Below are 14,692 nucleotides of genomic sequence, written 5' to 3' on the forward strand. Positions count from 1 at the left end.
CCACACTCTCCTATATCTGTATACCCAATCCACACCCTCCTATATCTGTATACCACATCCACACCCTCCTATATCTGTATACCCCATATAGACCCCCCAATATCTGTATACCTCATCCACACCCTTCTATATCTGTATACCCAATCCACACCCTCCTATATCTGTATACCCAATCCACACCCTCCTATATCTGTTTACCACATCCACACCCTCTTATATCTGTATACCCTATCTACACCCTCCTATATATGTATACCTCATCCACACCCTCCTATATCTGTATACCCAATCCACACCCTCCTATATCTGTATACCCAATCCACACCCTCCAATATCTGTATACAACATCCATACCCTCCTATATCTGTATACCCCATCCACACCCCCTTATATCTTTTTCATATTTTAAGTTCAATTTAAATGATCATATGACTTACACTTTAGTCTTGAAAAAAAACCAAACATACATAATTTTAGTCATTTATTACTTAATAGTTGAACAATGGTCATATACTATAAAATATTACCTGATGTGATTTAACCAAGGGACTGGCACCTCCTTGTTCTACCAGACATCTCGTGATCTGTAGATGTCCCCTCCAAGCAGCCCAATGTAAAGCTGTGTGTCCACTGATCTATGATATAACCAAATAACATGTAAATATTATGGACAATACTTTGTTATCAATATCAATAATATACAACATATCCTACAACTGACAATAAAATTTGTCTGATAAACTGGACAATGTTGTGTAACAAATATAAACAAAATATATATCACATGAATCAGTGGTCAAAACTGAATAAAATGACCAGTTACACATGTATTTATATTCTATATAAACAATAAATAAACATGTTTTGTTGTGAAATGTCAAAACTTTCATTAAACCTGATATCTTAAAAAAAAAAAATTTTTTTCAAGAAATGTGTAAAATAATTATATCAATGGATTTAGTAGAACAAAACAAGCAAAATGAGATCCCACTTTATATGATTCTTACACATATTTGTTCATTAAAACAAAACTGTCTAATTAACATCAGGATTTAGTGTAGATTCAGTATAATCATTCATTTAAATAAAATAATTTTTTTAAATAAACATGAAAAAGAGTAATATTTTCTGATTCAGAACAATAATATGAGTAAAATGAGACCCCACTTGATATAATTATTACAAATATTTGTTCAATAAACTTGTCTAATTAACAACATGATTTTGTGTAGATTAATAGTAATGTGATCAGACTAAGTAGATAACATACATCTGTGGTGTCGATCTTACATCCTGTATCAATGAGAAGTCGACAGACCTCCAGGTGTCCTCCCCTGGCAGCCGACATTAATACTGTCCATCCACTTCCCTGGAATAATACAACTGACATCAAAACTTGTCTGATAAACTGGACAATGTTGTGTAACAAATATAAACAAAATATATATCACATGAATCAGTGGTCAAAACTGAATAAAATGACCAGTCACACTTGTGTTTATATTCTATATAAACAATAGATAAACAGGATTTAGTGTAGATTCAGTATAATCATTCATTTAAATAAAATAATTTTTTTAAAGAAACATGAAAAAGAGTAATATTTTCTGTTTCAGAACAATAATATGAGTAAAATGAGACCCACTTGATATTAGTATTACACATATTTGTTCATTAAACCTGTCTAATTAACAACATGATTTTGTGTTGATTAATAGTAATGTGATCAGACTAAGTAGATAACATACTGCTGTGGTGTCGATCTTACATCCTGTATCAATGAGAAGTCGACAGATCTCCAGGTATCCCCATCTGGCAGCAAACATTAATGCTGTATATCCACCAACCTGGAATAATACAACTGACATCAAAACTTGTCTGATAAACTGGACAATGTTGTGTAATAAATATAAACAAAATATATATCACATGAATCAGTGGTCAAGACTGAATAAAATGACCAGTCACACTTGTATTTATATTGTACATAAACAACAAATCAACATGTTTTGTTGTGAAATGTCAACACTTCCATTAAACCTGATATTTAAAAAATTTTTTTTTTTCAAGAAATGTGTAAAATAATTATATCAATGGATTCAGTAGAACAAAACAAGTAAAATGAGACCCCACTTTATATGATTCTTACACATATTTGTTCATTAAACCTGTCTGATTAACAACAGGATTTAGTGTAGATTCAGTATAATCATTCATTTAAATAAAATATTTTTTTAAAGAAACATGAAAAGGAGTAATATTTTCTGATTCAGAACAATAATATGAGTAAAATGAGATCCCACTTGATATAATTATTACAAATATGTGTTCATTAAAACTGTCTGATTAACAACATGATTTAGTGTAGATTCAGTGTAATCATGATAACAGGTATGTTTCACATTCAGTGTTTTACTTTGACTACAATGTTTCCAATTCAGTGATGTACTGTGATAACAAGTATGTTTCACATTCAGTGTTGTGTTTGATAACAGGTATGTTTCACATTCAGTGATGTGCTTTGATAATAGGTATGTTTCACATTCAGTGTTGTGTTTAATAATAGGTATGTTTCACATTCAGTGTTGTGCTTTGATAACAGGTATGTTTCACATTCAGTGTTGTGCTTTGATAACAGGTATGTTTCACATTCAGTTATGTGCTTTGATAACAGGTATGTTTCACATTCAGTGTTGTTCCTATGAAAATAGGTTTGTTTCACATTCAGTGTTGTGCTTTAATAATAGGTATGTTTCACATTCAGTGTTATGTTTGATAATAGGCATGTTTCACATTCAGTGTTGTGTTTGATAATAGGTATGTTTAACATTCAGTGTTGTGTTTGATAATAGGTATGTTTCACATTCAGTGTTATGTTTGATAATAGGTATGTTTCACATTCAGTGATGTGCTTTGATAACAGGTATGTTTCACATTCAGTGTTGTGCTTTGATAATAGATATGTTTCACATTCAGTGTTATGTTTGATAATAGGTATGTTTCACATTCAGTGTTGTGCTTTAATAATAGGTATGTTTCACATTCAGTGTTATGTTTGATAATAGGCATGTTTCACATTCAGTGTTGTGTTTGATAATAGGTATGTTTCACATTCAGTGTTGTGTTTGATAATAGGTATGTTTCACATTCAGTGTTATGTTTGATAATAGGCATGTTTCACATTCAGTGTTGTGTTTGATAATAGGTATGTTTCACATTCAGTGATGTGTTTGATTGCAGGCATGTTTCGCTTTGTTTACAGGTATGTCTCACATATTCACTTTTAGTGATGTGCTTTGATTACAGGTATGTTTCAAATTCCCCAATGAGCTCTGATTACAGGTAGGTTTTTCATTAAGTGTTGTACTTTGATCGCAGGTAGCTTTCACATTCACTGTTGTATTTTGATCACAGGTCGGATTTACATTGAGTGATATGTACAACCTTGTAGTTGTGTGTTTTATATTTTAAACTGTACAACCTTGTTTTGTGTATTTTATACTTTATACTGTACAACCTTGTAGTTGTGTGTTTTATACATTATATGCACAACCTTGTAGTTGTGTGTTTTATACTTTATATGCAAAACCTTGTAGTTGTGTGTTTTATACTTTATATGCACACCCTTATAGTTGTGTGTTTTATACTGTATATGTACAACCTTGTAGTTGTGTGTTTTATACTTTATATGTACAATCTTATAGTTGTGTGTTTTATACTTTATATGTACAACCTTGTAGTTGTGTGTTTTATGCATTTTATGTACAACCTTGTAGTTGTGTGTTTTATACATTATATGCACAACCTTGTTTTGTGTGTTTTATACATTATATGTTCAACCTTGTAGTTGTATGTTTTAAAAATAATATGCATAACCTTGTTTTGTGTGTTTTATATTTTATATGTACAACCTTGTAGTTGTGTGTTTTATACTTTAGATGTACAACCTTGTAGTTGTGTGTTTTATACTTTATATGTACAACCTTGTAGTTGTGTGTTTTATACTTTATATGTTCAACCTTGTAGTTGTGTGTTTTATATGTAGAACCTTGTAGTTATGTCTTTTATACTTTAGATGTACAACCTTGTAGTTGTGTGTTTTATACTTTATATGTACAACCTTGTAGTTGTGTGTTTTATACTTTAGATGTACAACCTTGTAGTTGTGTGTTTTATACTTTATATGTACAACCTTGTAGTTGTGTGTTTTATACTTTATATGTACAACCTTGTAGTTGTGTGTTTCATACTTTATATGTTCAACCTTGTAGTTATGTGTTTTATACTTTACATGTACAACCTTGCAGTTGTGTGTTTTATATGTACAACCTTGTAGTTATGTGTTTTATACTTTATATGTACACACTTGTAGTTGTGTGTTTTATACATTATATGCACAACCTTGTTTTGTGTGTTTTATACATTATAAACGCAACCTGGTTTTGTGTGTTTTATACTTTATATGTACAACCTGGTAGTTGTGTGTTTTATACTTTATATGTACAACCTTGTAGTTGTGTGTTTTATACTTTATATGTACAACCGTGTAGTTATGTGTTTTATACATTATATGCACAACCTTGTTTTGTGTGTTTTATACTTTATATGTACAACCTTGTAGTTGTGTGTTTTATGCATTTTATGTACAACCTTGTAGTTGTGTGTTTTATACATTGTATGCACAACCTTGTGTTGTGTGTTTTATACTTTATATGTACAACCTTGTAGTTGTGTGTTTTATACTTTATATGTACAACCTTGTAGTTGTGTGTCTTATACTTTATATGTACAACCTTGTAGTTGTGTGTTTTATACTTTATATGTACAGCCTTGTAGTTGTGTGTTTTATACTTTATATGTACAACCTTGTAGTTGTGTGTTTTATACTTTATATGTACAACCTTGTAGTTGTGTGTTTAAGACATTATATGCACAACCTTGTAGTTGTGTGTTTTAAACTTTATATGTACAAACTTTTAATTGTTTTATATTTTATACGTACAACCTTGTAGTTGTGTGTTTTATACTTTTTATGTACAACCTTGTAGTTGTGTGTTTTATACTTTATATCTACAACATAAAGTTGTGTGTTTTATATTTTATATGTACAACCTGCGATGTTTTTAAGTGACTTGACTTGTATTTTTGAACTGCAATAATTGGATATTTTGAAATATCTTATAGTTGTGTGTTTTATTCTTTTATGCATTTTCTTACTGTCATGTTTTGAGGTGACTTATATTTATGTGTTTTATTCTGTTTATGTTCCTACTGTCATGTTTTGTAGTGACTTATAGTTGTGCGTTTTATTCTGCTAATGTTCTTACTGAAATGTTTTGTAGTGGCTTATAATTATGTGTTTTATTCTGTCAATGTTCTTACTGTCATGTTTTGAAGTGACTAACATATGTGTGTTTTATTCTGTTTATGTTCTTACTGTTATATTTTGAAGTGACTAACAGTTGTGTATTTTATTCTGTGTATGTTCTTACTGTCATGTTTTGAAGTGACTAACAGTTGTGTGTTTTATTCTGTGTATGTTCTTACTGTCATGTTTTGAAGTAACTAACAGTTGTGTGTTTTATTCTGTTTATGTTCTTACTGTCATGTTATGAAGTGACTAACAGTTGTGTATTTTATTCTGTGTATGTTCTTACTGTCATGTTTTGAAGTGACTAACAGTTGTGTGTTTTATTCTGTGTATGTTCTTACTGTCATGTTTTGAAGTGACTAACAGTTGTGTATTTTATTATGTGTATGTTCTTACTGTCATGTTTTGAAGTGACTAACAGTTGTGTGTTTTATTCTGTGTATGTTCTTACTGTCATGTTTTGAAGTGACTAACAGTTGTGTATTTTATTCTGTGTATGTTCTAACTGTTATGTTTTGAAGTAACTAACAGTTGTGTGTTTTATTCTGTTTATGTTCTTACTGTCATGTTTTGTAGTGACTTATAGTTATGTGTTTTCTTCTGCTAATGTTCTTACTGAAATGTTTTGTGGTGGCTTATAGTTAGGTGTTTTATTCTGTCAATGTTCTTACTGTCATGTTTTGAAGTGACTAACAGATGTGTGTTTTATTCTGTTTATGTTCTAACTGTCATGTTTTGAAGTGACTAACAGTTGTGTATTTTATTCTGTTTATGTTCTTACTGTTAAGTTTTGAAGTGACTAAAAGTTGTGTATTTCATTCTGTTTATGTTCTTATTGTTATGTTTTGAAGTGACTAACAGTTGTGTATTTTATTCTGTTTATGTTCTTACTGTCATGTTTTGAAGTGACTAACAGTTGTGTGTTTTATTCTGTGTATGTTCTTACTGTTATGTTTTGAAGTGACTAACAGTTGTGTATTTTATTCTGTTTATGTTCTTACTGTCATGTTTTGAAGTGACTAACAGTTGTGTGTTTTATTCTGTGTATGTTCTTACTGTTATGTTTTGAAGTGACTAACAGTTGTGTATTTTATTCTGTTTATGTTCTTACTGTCATGGTTTGAAGTGACTAACAGTTGTGTGTTTTATTCTGTTTATGTTCTTACTGTCATGTTTTGAAGTGACTAACAGTTGTATGTTTTATTCCGTTTATGTTCTTACTGTTATATTTTGAAGTGACTAACATATAAGTGTTTTATTCTGTTTCTGTTCTTACTGATATGTAATGAAGTGACTAACAGTTGTGTATTTTATTCTGTTTATGTTCCTACTGTCATGTTATGAAGTGACTAACAGTTGTGTATTTTATTCTGTTTATGTTCTTACTGTCATGGTTTGAAGTGACTAACAGTTGTGTATTTTATTCTGTTTATGTTCTTACTGACATGTTTTGAAGTGACTAACAGTTGTGTGTTTTATTCTGTTTATGTTCTTACTGTCATGTCTGAAGTGACTAACAGTTGTGTGTGTTATTCTGTCAATGTTCTTACTGACATGTTTTGGAGTGACTAACAGTTGTGTATTTTGATCTGTCGATGTTCTTACTATCATGTCTGAAGTGACTAACAGTTGTGTATTTTATTCTGTTGATGTTCTTACTGTTATTTTTTGAAGTTACTTATAGTTGTGTGTTTTAGTCTGTTTCTGTTCTTACTGATATGTTTTGAAGTGAGTAACAGTTGTGTGTTTTATTCTATTTATGTTCTTACTGTTATGTTTTGAAGTGACTAACAGTTGTATGTTTTATTCTGTTTATGTTCGTACTGTCATGTTTTGAAGTGACTAAAAGTTGTGTGTTTTATTCTGTTGATGTTCTTACTGTCATATTTTGAAGTGACTAAAAGTTGTGTATTTCATTCTGTATTAATCTGCTGTATTGTTAACCAGCAAGGTTTAAGTTATTTAAAGTAAGTGTTTTATACTGTTTATGTTCAACTGTCAGGTTTTGAAGTAACATGCAATTGTATTTCATTCTATTACAATTTGCTGTATTTTGAAGTAACATGTATTTATGTGATTTTTATCGCTCAAGTAAGATCTACTATATTCTGAAGTTATCTGTAGTTGTGTGTTTTTTTTTTACTGTACATAATTAATTTGCTCTAGTACTAATTTGGATGTTACTACTGTACCTAATGAGACTGTTTTACTTACATCTTGATAATCAATGTCTGCTTTATTCTCTAGGCATATTTTCACATCGTTTACATTTCCAGTCCGAGCATCTGCAAGAAGTTTCTGTAAGTGAAACATAGATTTTACATTTAATAGATTGTAATGAAAAATAAATGAAACAACTGTTAAATAAAGCAATAATTATTTATTATCCTGCATGACAAATAACTATATAAATCGGGGGTATCCTCACTTCAAATAACATTCAGGCAGAGAGGATATGTACCGATTATCAGGTTGTCTGCATATTGACATTGTTAAGAGTCAGCTGTGATTCACAATATGATGCCCTCACAGATGCAGAGTGTTATTTTAACATACACAAAGTTGAGCATGGGAGCACATAGGTCTATGGTTCACTGTAGGAGGAGTTATCTGGAAACGCTATGCGCCTCTTAAATATGCAAAAATATACTCCAAAAATGATAAAGTTCAACTATCTCCCAAAAGAGCAAATATTATTCAAAATCTAAACCCAGACGACATGCACACCTTCAATATATGTTCAAACAGCCAGCAAAGTTAAAACTTCCTAGCATTCAAACTGTAGGAGGAGTTATCTGGAATAACTATATACCCATAATGGGACGGCATGACAGACAGGGGTAAAACAATATGCCCTAGCTTTCAGTTGATGGGACATAAAACAAACTTTTGGATAACAATGGTGCGTTGTGTCAATTTACACGTTATCCCATAAAATAGATATGTTTTTTTTTCAACTAACGAACTTAACAATTGCAAGAGGAGAGAACTTCTGTATTTTTTATTTATTAAAAATTGTCCAATATTTTCTCTAACAACTCAATAGGGTTATGTATTTGACATTGTAAACAAGCATTCTGAAGGTACTAGATATAGAATAAACCTTGAGAGAGTGTATACACTTATATTAAAAAAACATTTAATACATTTCTGAAAATGAAAACACCTCAAACACTTAACTGCCACTAAATTATGCATGATAATCAGCTCCAAATTACTGACACCATGACCTCAGAGGATTTCTGGCAAGTTACTAATGATTTATTAAAAATAAATAGGGAATGTGTCCATGGGAAACAGATGATGCCCCCGCTTGCATATAACGTTATAAAGGGCCATAACTCAAGAACTGTAAAAGTGACACTACCAACATTTGAACTTGATCTGAGTTTTGTGGTATTAAGAATTGTTTATAAGTTTCATAACATTTAGTTGACGTAAATTCAGCAATTTTTCCATTTTTAAAGGGCATAACTCTAGAACGGTAAAAGTGACGCCAACAAAATTCAAACTTAATCTGTGTATTGTGGTAATTAGCATTGTGTATAACATTTGGTTGAGGCATACTAAAGTTAGAGAACAAAAACTAATATTTCAGCAATTTGTTCCAATGGAAAGAGGCATAACTTTAGAACGGTGAAAGTGACACCACCAAAATTCAACATTGATCTGTGTTTTGTGGTAATAAATATTGTGGATAAGTTTCATAACATTTGCATGATTTGGTTGAGGTAAACTCAAGTTAGAGAACGGAAACAAAAAAATCAGGAATTTTTTCATTTGTAAAGGAGCATAATTCTAGAATGGTAAAAGTGACGCCACCAAAATTCAAACTTGATCTCTGGTTTGTGGTAATAAACATTGGATAAGTTTCATAACATTTGGTAGAGACAAACTAAAGTTTGAGAACGGAAACGAAAAATTCAGCAATTTTTCCATTTGTAAAGGGGCATAACTCTCGAACGGTGAAAGTGATGCCATCAAAATTCAAACTCGATCTGTGTTTTGGGGTAATAAGCATTGTGGATAAGTTTCATATCATTTGGTTGAGGTAAACTAAAGTTAGAGAACGGGACGTTGGAATTTTGGGACGTACGGACGGACGTACGGACGTACAGACGGACAAGGGTAAAACTTAATGCCCCCTCCGCTATGGCGGGGGCATAAAAATAAAACAGGCAAGAAATTTCATGCAGTTTATGCCTATCTTTACTATGAGTTGTTATTAGCAACACCTAAGTCAAATGTTTGTAGTGCATTTTTCTTTGTCCCAATCTTTGTTGTGTTTGTTTTATCTTTGATCTTGTAATATCTTTTTTTGTTGGTCACGTAGAATTCTACTAGTTTGTATCTCAAATCATCACATACATGTATTTTTGGTAAGAAAATGGAAATAAAAGGTCACATGACAATTGGACTTAAATCTTACCTTATTCCAATATTCCATTATATCCTAAAAATAGAAAAAAAAATATTTAAAATATATACTGTTGTAGTTATCATTGAGTTATAATTGTTAATGCCAATTGAAAATACATGATCATTATGGACTTGAAAATTACTGACCTAATGTTTCCAGATATTAATCTAATCCAAAAACATGTAATACTAGCATCTAAAAGACTATCTCAACTTTTCTGCACTATTTGAAATTTGTGTCGCTCACCTGGTGAAAATATCGCTAGTTTGCTCACTACGATTTTTATATGCACATACTAGTTACTCTTTGTGTTGCTGATAATTTTTGCAATTTACATATTTAACCTAGGTCCTATAGGTTTTTAGATAACAGCCAAAACTGCAAACAATGAGTACACACGCTGAAATGTCTCGCCTTCTTTACTGACCATTTATGTTGATATTCCTTAATATAAAGTTTTACTACAAGTATCACATGAACTTAATATGATCAAAGAAAATGAGGTCAAGGTTAGATAAACCAAGCCAGAAATAAATGTACGTCTTACAATCATTCAATACACCAAATATAGTTGATCTTTTGCTAGTAGTATACAAGACAGACCAAATCATTAAAATTTTATATTGACAAATGAACCATGAAAATTAGGTAAAGGACAGATGAACCCTGTCAGGCAGACATATACACCTTACAATCATTCCATGGATCAAATATAGTTGACCTATTGCATATAGTATTTAAGGAAAAAACTAAACCAGGAAAACATCATAATGACCAATGAACCATGAAAAAGATGTCAAGTTGAGATGAAACCTGCAAGAAAGGTTTTCCTGTTTGAATTGTTTTACACTAGTCATGTTTGGGTCTTTATAGCTTGCTGTTCAGTGTGAGCCAAGGCTCCGTGTTGAAGGCCTTACTTTGACCTATAATGGTTTACTTTTTACACATTGTGCCTGGGATTGAGAGTTGTCTCATTTGCACTCATATCACATCTTCTTATATCTATATAGTATATACACTTTAAAATCATTCCATATACCAAATATAGTTGACCCATTGCTTATAGTTTAAGAAAAACGACCGAAACAAAAAACTTAACATTGAGAAATGAGCCATGGAAATGAGGTCAAGGTCAAATAAAACCTGCCAGACTAACTTGTACATAATAAAATATTTCCATACATCATATATAGTCGACATATTGCATACAGTACTAGAAAAACAGACCAAAACAAAATAACTTAACTATATCCAAAGAACCATGAAAATGAGGTCACAGTCAGATGACACCTGGCAGTTAGACATGTACAACTTACAATCATTCCATACACCAAATATAGTAGACCTATTGCTTATATGCTTATTTCTGAGATATGGACTTGACCACGAAAACTTAACCTTGTTCACTGATCTATGAAATGAGGTCAAGGTCAAGTGAAAACTAACTGGCAGGCATGCTGACCTTGCAAGGCACGCACATACCAAATATAGTTATCCTATTACTCATAATAAGAGAGAAATTAACAATACTAAAAAACTTGATTTTTTTTTCAAGTAGTTACTGAACCATGAAAATGAGGTCAAGAAAAATGGACATATCATATCATATAACAGACGGAAATTTCATAACATAAAACATCTATATACAGAGTATGAAACAGCCAAGTATTCTAGCTTCTGAAATATTTAGCTATTTAGTAGTTAGTTAGCGCCGCCATCGCCGCTGGGATCACTATCCCTGTCGAGCTTTCTGCGAGAGAAGTCGCAGGCATGAACAAATTAAAACCTGTAAAAATCAATATTTCAGGGGCAATAACTCTAAACTTGTAGTTAAAAAAAAAACTGAGTAAAAAGATCTTGTCATGCTGATCGTAATTATAGTTTACACTTTTAACCTATAGCTAGCTCCTATAGTTTTCCAAATAACAGGCAAAAATGAAAAAAATTGGAAAAATGTATTTTTCAGGGGCAATAACTCAAAAACAGGTTTACATATTTTTTTCAACATTTCCAGAGTTATAAAATCTTGTCAAGCTGACCATTTTTGTAATTTACATTTTTAACCTAGCGCCTACATGTTTATCAATAACAGGATAACACTTTAAATAAATGTGCTTCGCGAGCGCAGCTGGATACGACCGCTGAGGTCCAACCCTGAACAGTTGGGGAAAAAATGGACAAAATATTCAAGCTTGATACAGGTATGAATTTGGATTGTAATTAAATATTTGACACATTATAGGTTTCTGACACAGAATAAATGTAGTGAAAGAAATTGAAATTGGTTATATGATTTGAATTTATATTCAATTGAGGATTTCTTGCTGTTGTGCAATACACTGTGCTGTTGCGCAATACTTAGGAAATCTGTTTTCAGACTATATACAAAGAATTAGCAAAATAAATTGCGACCCCCAATTTTTTTTGGGGAAAATTGATACTTTCTTAAATCTTGAGGGAAAAAAATGACCCCACCCAAAAAATAATTTTGTTTACCCACCCTCCAAAACAATAATGGAAATTTGATAATTTCTTAAATCTTGAGGGTAAAAAATTGTCCCCCAAAAAAATATTTTTTGTTTACCCCCCTCCAAAAAAAATAATATTTGAAGAAATTTTCTTTTTATAAAATGTGGTACAATTTAAGAGACATCCATACATTTAAACACAAGTAATTGTCTGAAAACTTAGAAAAATGCTTGTTTTGGCCCCTTTTTGGCCCCTAATTCCTGAAAGGTGTGGGCAATTAGCCCCAAAATGAATTCCAACCTTCTACTTGTGGTATTGAACCTTGTGGTACAATTTCAGAGCAATCAAAATACTTATACACAAGTTATTGTCCTGAAACTAGAAAAATGCTTGTTTTGGGCCCCTTTTTGGCCCCTAATTCCTAAACTGGTTGGGACCATCACCCCCAAAAACAATCCCAACCTTCCTTTTGTGGTATTGAACCTTTTGATTAAATTTCATAGAGATCCGTACACTAAACATAATGTCTTCGGACGACGACAACGTGATAGCAATATAGGAACGCACATTTTTTGCGGTCGTATAAAAATGATTTTTCAGGGGCAATAACTCTAAAACAGGGTAACAGATTTTTCTCCAATTTTTAGGTTAGATACATTTTGTTGTGTTGCACCTTTTTGCAATTTATACTTTTAACCTAACTCCTATAGTTTTTATGATAACAGCCACCAACTGTGAAAAATTCTAAAATAGATAGTTCAGAGGCAAAAACAAGTGGTTAGTTTTTACCAAATTTTCAGGGTGGATACAACTTGTCGTGCTGATAATTTTTACAGTTTACACTTTTAACCTAGCTCCTATAATTTTGGTAGATCTTACTTTGTGGAACATTTTTGCCACTAAAGGTTTCTCTCTATCTATCATAGTTTCTGCATCTTTCAAGGGCAATAACTCCAATAAGGGATAAATTTACAATTTTGTTAAGTTTGACTTATTTGTAGATTTTTTTAAACTTGCTGAACATTTTTGCTGTTGAAATTTCTCTTTATCTTTAATAGTTTTCTAGATAAAATCGAAAAACAGAAACTTTAATAACAATTATTATTTCAGGGGCAGTAACTCCAAATAGGGTTGTCTTATTGGTTTGAAATTTTCGTGGCAGATGAATCTTTACATGCTTATCACATGTATCATTTTTATTTAGGTCAGTTTTGCTTTAACTGCTTTTTTTTCAGATATAAGCCATAACTTCTTTTTTTGCCCTATGTTTTATTTTCTTTGTCATGGCGGTCATGTTTCTTGATAGAAAAAAAACACAAACTTTATACTAGATACCTTAAGGATAATTCAGCCCAAGTTTTATAAAATTGGTCCCCTGTTTTCAGAGAAGATCTCTGAAAATGTTAACATCGGAAGACGGACAGACGACCGACGCAAAGGGATGGCAATAGCTCACATGGCCTTTTAGGCCAGCTGAGCTAAAAACTAAACTCAAAACCTTGTACATATATCTAATTACATACCTAAATGAGGTATTCTACAAACAGGGTGTGATTTTTACCTTCAAACACAAAAACATCAATTGCACTTTTGCCGACCTAAAAATTTCAAAAGTTTTATTTACCAGTATTAAGACAATATTGAATTCATTAATTTCCAGTCTCTCTAAAATAAACTGTCCACAAATGAGCAAGGCAATCATGGCAATCACATTAAACAATTGTTCTTTTTACACTCTCTTTGTGTGTCTGTCCATTTCGAGGAACCTGTAGTATAGTGGTTGTTGTTTGGTAGCTGTATTCCCTCCCCTGTTTTCATTGTTGTAATAGGCTGTTGATTTTCTCTTTTGATTTGTTACACTTTTTTTTTTATCATATCAGTGCTGTTTATAGATTTTTATATTATTATATGGTATTGGTTTTGTGCAATTTCGAAGGCTATTGAGAGACCTGTCAATCTGATGTTCAGTAGTTGTCGTTTGTTGATGTGGTTCATAAATGTTTCTCGTTTTTTATATAGATTAGACCGTTGGTTTTTCCGTTTGAATGGTTTTACACTAGTAATTTTTTGGGGCCCGTTATAGCTTGCTGTTCGGTGTGAGCCAAGGCTCCTTGTTGAAGGCCGATCTACGACCTATAATGGTTTAATTTTATAAATTGTGACTTGGAGGGAGAGTTGTCGCATTGGCACTCATACCTCATCTTCTTATATCTATTATCTGTAGTTGTTTATATCTTTGTCCTTCTGACTAGGGATAACTGTTTCACCATCATTCATACAACATCTCTTAATTAAAGAACCTTTGTGAGCACACTTATTAACCCAACATCCCCACATTGTCACTGGGCAAACAAAGTCTCGCCCAATTGCTAAGTTCAAAGACAAATAACTCCTACAAAAGTCAACTGATAAAAATTTCTTGAGTACATGCA

At 31.7% G+C, this 14,692-nt stretch overlaps 1 long non-coding RNA gene across 1 annotated transcript; it reads right to left on the minus strand.

The window, feature by feature from the left end:
* Positions 1-7,585: 7,585 nt before the first annotated feature.
* On the minus strand, positions 7,586-13,878 carry LOC127707363 (uncharacterized). The gene is made up of 3 exons (XR_007984815.1): positions 13,784-13,878; positions 9,801-9,824; positions 7,586-7,669 (listed from the first exon to the last, which is right to left on the minus strand). It is a non-coding gene; the product is annotated as an uncharacterized LOC127707363 (long non-coding RNA).
* Positions 13,879-14,692: the final 814 nt, after the last annotated feature.

This window comes from Mytilus californianus, unplaced genomic scaffold, assembly GCF_021869535.1.
Source record: "Mytilus californianus isolate M0D057914Y unplaced genomic scaffold, xbMytCali1.0.p SCAF_67, whole genome shotgun sequence".
In the NCBI taxonomy this organism is placed as follows: domain Eukaryota; kingdom Metazoa; phylum Mollusca; class Bivalvia; order Mytilida; family Mytilidae; genus Mytilus; species Mytilus californianus.